Source organism: Grammomys surdaster, unplaced genomic scaffold (assembly GCF_004785775.1).
Source record: "Grammomys surdaster isolate TR1022 unplaced genomic scaffold, NIH_TR_1.0 187232, whole genome shotgun sequence".
NCBI lineage: Eukaryota > Metazoa > Chordata > Mammalia > Rodentia > Muridae > Grammomys > Grammomys surdaster.
Genome location: NW_021623717.1, coordinates 10,941 through 17,465, shown reverse-complemented (window position 1 = coordinate 17,465; position 6,525 = coordinate 10,941). Strand labels below are relative to the sequence as shown.

At 38.8% G+C, this 6,525-nt stretch overlaps 1 pseudogene; it reads right to left on the bottom strand.

Annotated features, from left to right (window-relative positions):
* Positions 1-5,057: 5,057 nt before the first annotated feature.
* On the bottom strand, positions 5,058-5,460 carry LOC114615896 (annotated as a pseudogene).
* Positions 5,461-6,525: the final 1,065 nt, after the last annotated feature.

Genomic DNA, 6,525 nt, shown 5'->3' with positions numbered 1-6,525 from the left:
TGCTTACTTCACTGCAGCACAATTCTTTCTCTTTGGCTGGTTTTACTCCCTGAAAGCAGTTTTCCTGAGCAGGTGCCCCACAGCTCTGGCACCTCAAAATCTTGGGGTCTGAAAGGTAACTTCAATATTACACCTTCATGTTCCCATATCTGGGATCCACATATGATTTTCTGCGCATCACAAAAGACAATGGGTCATTTCTACAACTCTTCCCTCTGTAGCACTCTAGGTTCTGATTGACTCCAGTCTGCTGCAGCTGCTGGTGCTGGTCATTCTACTCATCCCATGGCACTGACATTTTCAATATGCAGGGTTCTTCTGCTGCAACTACACTTCACTGCTTTCCTCTCATACACTCTCTTCATGGGACCAAGCCTTAGCTGTTGTCCAGGACACATTCATGCATAAAACCAGTGCCATGTTAGTGATATTTACACATGACAAAGACCATCTGCACCATCAGGCACATCCTTTGCTATCTCTGGAACACAGCTTCATTGTCCTCTCAGAAAACAATCCCCAGAAGACTTCACCTCACTGATGCTGGTTTGTTGTTGATCACCAATAATTTTTAAAATATAGCTAATAGTATCAACTGTGTCAGTTGTCCCTTCTAGTCTTGCCTCTAAAGCCAGAGGCACATGGACAAAACTGCTAGTTCTGCTGTTTTCTGGGGCTGGAACATGGCCCTTCTATTACATTATCACCAGCTTTCTAATTTTCAACAACTTCACTGCCTAAGCTTGGTGCTACTGGAACTTACTTGGTAATTTAACCTTGAACTCAGAGATCTGCATGGCTCTGTCTCCTGAATGCTGGGATTAAGGTGTGTGTGTGTGTGTGTGTGTGTGTGTGTGTGGCACTTTGCCTTTACCTAAGCTTTTCTTTACCTAAAACTTGTTCTGGACCAGGATGACTTGAACCAGAAATCTGCTTGAATCTCATCTCCTGGGATTTAAGACATGTACCACCATGCCTGGACTAAGTATTTCCTTTTAGATCTTAAATTCAAAACCCAGAATCATAATGACAATCTATCCTTTGTCAGTTTGACACATACTTGTATCTCCTTATGTCCACATGGAAACAATAACCAGGTAATAATAATGCCTATCTGATACAGTTTTCCTTCGTACAACTTAACATCCATATGTTTAGGTGGATGGAATCTTGCCATAACATCACCACTTCTTTAATTCCATTGGATAGCTTTGATCACAGGATTTAGCTTCATTCAACTTCCTGTTGAGCATTTTCTCTTTGAATCTAACATTTTAAATTTTTCATTTCTAAGATTACTATGTTTGATCAAAAGAATCACCATGAAAATATACACAAGGCAAAGGCTATGCTTGACTTTCTTGAGACTTTATTTGTCAAGGCAATCAACATAAACCTCCTTAGCTTAGCCTCAAGGACACTCTTCATACAAGGGAAAAAGGCAGCAACATTCTTCAGCAAAACATCATAAAAACTATATACAAAATTCAAATGTAACTTAGTACATATGTGTGTGTTCCATATTCCTACTAGAATGGACCATTAAGTTCCACTTAATGTACGTACCAATCCAAGGTCTAAAAATCCACATTGTTCCAAAGAAAAACATCATCAAGCCTATCATAGCAATACTTATGTCTTGGGTACAAACTTCTGTCTTAGATAGAATTTCCATTGCTAACAAGAGGCACTGTGACCAAGGCAACTGTTTTAGAGGCAAGTATTTAATTGAGCCTGGTTTAGAACTTCAAATGTTGAGTCAGTTACCATCATAGCAGGAAGATAGGAGCATGCAGGCAGCCATGATCCTAGAGATGGAGCTCAGAGTTTTACATCTTCATGAGAAGGCAACCAGGAAAACATGGTCTTCCAGCCAAACAGTAGGAGGGTCTGTTTTATCTTAGCCAGATCTCCAAAGCCCACCATCATAGGAATTCACTTCCTTCAAGACAGTACTATCAATTCCAACAAGGTCGAATATCTTAATATTGCTGATTCTAAGATCCAAGCATATTCAAATCACAGCAGTTCATTTCTACTATGAATTCCTTCATGCATTTAAATATGATTAGGACATGTAGAGGCCTTAACACTTTGATTATTTTCACAAGGTTTCTCTCTAGTATGTGTTCATTTTGGTATTCAGAGACTACTGTGGCATGTAAAGGATTTTCCATCTTGAGTACATTCACAAGGTTTCTGTCCAATATGTGTTCTTTTATGTCTTTGGAAACTATAGTGATATAAACAGGCTTTTCCACGTTCATTTCATTCATAAGGTTTCTCTAAAGTGTGTGTTCCTTAAAGTATTTGGAGACGACAGTGACATGCAAAGGCTTTACCACATGCATTACACTCATAGGGCCTCTCTCCACCATGTGCTCCTTCATGTGTTTGGAGACAACTGTGATATGCAAAGGCTTTCTCACATTGATTAAATTCATGAGGTTTCTCTCCTGCACATTTTCTTTTGTGTATTCATAGATGACTGTCCTGGAAAGGCTTTACCTCATTCATAACATTCATGCAGTTTCTCTACAGTATGTGTTGTTTTATGTATTGGGGGATAACTGTAACTCCCAAGGGCTTAATACACTGATTACCTTGATAGGGTTGCTCTCTTGAATGTGTTCTGTGTTTGCAGATGACAGTGAATTCACAAGGTTTTACCACAGTGATTACATTAACAGGGGTTCTCTCCAGAGTTATTTTTGTGTGTGTGTGTAAAGATTAATGATATGCAAAGGCTGTACCACATTGATGGCATTCATGAGGTTTACCTCTTGTATGGGTCTTTTATAAGACTGCAGATGACTGTGACTTGCAAATGCTTTGGAACACTGATTACATTCATCAGGTTTCTCTCCGATATGTGCTCTTTTATAATAATAGAGACTACAAAGTTGTGAAAAGTCTTTAACTCATTGATTACATTCATGAGGTTTCCTTCCAGTATGGGTCTTCTATGTTTTGGAAAGTAGTGGAACATGCAAAGGCGTTAGCACATTGATTACTGTCTTATTCAGGGTTTCTATTCTTGAACAAATCATCATGAACTATAAGGAAGTTGGGGAGGAAAGGGTTTATTGAGCTTACACTTCGATGTTGCTGTTCCTCACCTAAGAAAGTCAGGACTGGAACTAAGCTGGTCAAAAAGCAGAAGCTGAGGCAGAGGCCATGGAAGGATGTTATTTACTGGTTTGCTTCCCCTACATTGACATCACACTACTTACTAGAGGAACAATGGGTAGAGACGAAGAGATTATAATGACAACAAATCAAGGTTTTGTGATGCCCAAAATTAATCTGTATGACTCAGCTGCCCAGGGAACAGGAAGTTAGCTGTTCCATGGGCAGCTGGAAGTTATAGATCTTGGAAAATAACAAAGTCCCATAGAACCCAAGACTACCTTCCCAACATTGATACGACCCACAGTGGGCCCTCCTAACTTATCACTAATTGAGAAAATGCCATACAGTTGAATCTCATGGAGGCATTTCCTCAAACGAAGTTCCTTTCTCTGTGATAACTCCAGCCCATCTCAAGTTTCATACAAAACCAGCCAGTACAATTGCATTCATACTTTCTCTCCAACATGGGCTCTTTTATACTTTTGCAGAAAATAACTTTGTAAAAATTCTTTTGTCACATGGATTATATTAATAAGATTTCTCTCCAGTATGTGGTCTTTTACATTTTTGGAGACACCGCCCTTGTAAATAGGCTTTACCATGTTAACTACATTCTTAAATGTTATCTCCAGTATGTGTCCTTTTATGATATTGTAGAGTACGCTGGTCTGAAAATGCTTTACCACACTGATTACATGCATGAGGTTTCTCTCCAGTATGTGTTCTTTTACGACTTTTGAGATTACTCTGATCTGAAAAGGCTTTACCACATTGATTACATTCATAAGGTTCTCTCCAGTATGGTTCTTTTATGATATTGTAGAGTATTCCATTGTGAAAATGCTTTACGACATTGGTTACATTCATAAGGTTTCTCTCCAGTATGTATTCTTTTATGACATTGGAGATGACTGGCTCTTGCAAAGGCTTTACCACACTGATTACATTCATATGGTTTCTTCCCGCTGTGACTTCTTACATTCCTGAAATGATAATTGGCACAAGTGAAAGCTTTACCACTTTCACTACCTTGATCAATCATTTAATCAACATGAATTAATTTTATAGTTTGGTTTAATAATAAAGAAGAACCATAACTTAAGGTTTTATCACTTCATATGTTCATAGTTTTCTCCCCAACTCTGGCTTGATGCCTCTTTGAAAACACCTGTGATGACAAGAACCTTTACTACATTGCTCACAGGTATAACATCCTTTTTCTCTATGAGATTTCTATATGATATATTTCATGTATCTGAAGGAAAATGCAAAAAAGGAGACCTTTGTAACACTGATTATGTTCATAAATTTTCTGTAGTGTGAATCACCCCACATTAGCACTGTGAATCAGGAAAAACAGAAAAATTTACAATTTTCTAGTACCCATGAAGATATTCTGCAGTGTGACTATGGGGATGTTCCCTGGAAAGTCAGAAAACCAATTAATTGCAAACTTCTACTATATTTAGAAAATCTTTCAAAGGCAGAATACTACATATCTTCTCACTATTCTGGAATAAGGATAGGGATGTTGCTCCTTAAATATTCCTATTCTCACATAGTATTTTTTATTCTGACACTTGATATACACATAAAAAGAATAAATGAAAGCTTTCCACATTGATTTAACACCATTTGAGTTTGAAATCCGCCTGCCTCTGCCTCCCAAGTGCTGGGATTAAAGGCATGCGCCACCACCGCCCGGCCTTTTTCTTTTTTTTTTTTGAGGTCAGAATCAAGCTTTATTTACACAGGGATAATAAAGATATCAACTCAGATACTGAATAATTTAGCTTTGGGTTGGCTACAAGTTCATGCAGCCCTCGGTGTTTTCCCTCAGTTCTGTTATTCTTGAAACTTGCAAAGATTTGGAATACTGTATAGCTTGTTGAACAGCCACAGAGATGAGACGGTGTGCTTGGAGGTCAGTCTCTCACAAAAAAGACATTATATCCAAGTTCTGTTAGAGCACCACCCAGTAAGGCCCATAAAGGAATGAAGACATAGGAAAGATTCATGGTTGTATACTGTTCCAGTTTAGCACACAATGCGAGGCAGAAGGTTAACTTAAGTAACATTGCAATGAGGTACCAGGCTTTTTTTTTAATATTGTGTGACCCATGTCGGGGGTCAAAGCCAGACTTAACACCGACCAGCCATTTTCACAATCAGCATGACGAGAAGGACAGTGTCAAATATCCAGACTGGAATAAATATGAGGAACCAATTCCATGATGCCCTCTCATCCAGTTTCAACACCAACATGATCAGGAAGAGTAATGTGAAAAGCCAGGTGAGGAGTACTCTCTGAGCCAAGGGCATTCTCATTTAAACAGTTTAAGGAGGCTGTTTCAGCAATGAAATAAGGGAGACACCCTACCCTGGTAGCGTGGCTGGCGGGAGAGCCGAGAGGGCAGCGAAGGTAGGGAAATCCACCAGTTTGGATCCCAGTCCTCTTCCACACTTTTCTCCCCATTAAATTCTTAGGCCCTCACATGATAATTAAGGAGAAGACATAGTTCCGCCTCTCCAAACCGCCACAGCCGTGTCTCTCCTTTTCAAATTGGTTCTTTTTGTTGTATCAGTAATTTATGATATTCCAAATTCCTAATGAGGCAATTTACCATTTTCCTAATGTCTTAGTTTCTGTTGCTGTAACAAAACACCATGGTCAAAAGGAACATATGAGAAAAGCGTTGATTTCCCTATGTACCTTGGTCACAGTTAATTGAAAGAAGCCAAGACAAGAACATGGATGCAGGGCCCAATTAGGGTCCATGGCATAATGCTTATTGCTGCCATCATATCTATGTTGTCTACAATCCTATTTCTTACAGTGCCCACAACAACTTGCCTAGAGGTGGAACTGTTCGCAAACAGTAGGGTCACCTTATATTAATCAATAATTAAGAACATGGCTTACACACATACACATTTCAAAATAATGGGAGCCATTCTTCAATGGAGAGTCCCTATTCTCAAAGTTTAGATTTGTGTTCTCATGAATGATCCCATTTTCCACCAAGCCTTAATCATTGGTATTTCATTAGGCAGAGTTATCCTGCTGTGTCAGTAAGATCTTAGGATATTACTTAAATTTTTTTGTATGATTCAGTAGTACTTTTGTTATGACAAAGTAGAAAGAGGTTGAGTACCATCTAACACTTAAAACTATTAAAGTTTCAATAATGAAATTTAGCTTTGTACTTCTGAAGAAAATTTGAATCTGGTCTAACTAAAATAACATAACATTTTGGGACAAATATACACCCTAGCAACCCTGCACTAGAAGCCAAGATGGAGAAGACCTCCACAACTACCATGGTCTTCCCTCTTGTGCTGTGGTAGACAGGGAGGAAGGTGATCTAGACACTGCAGAACATCAGCATGCTG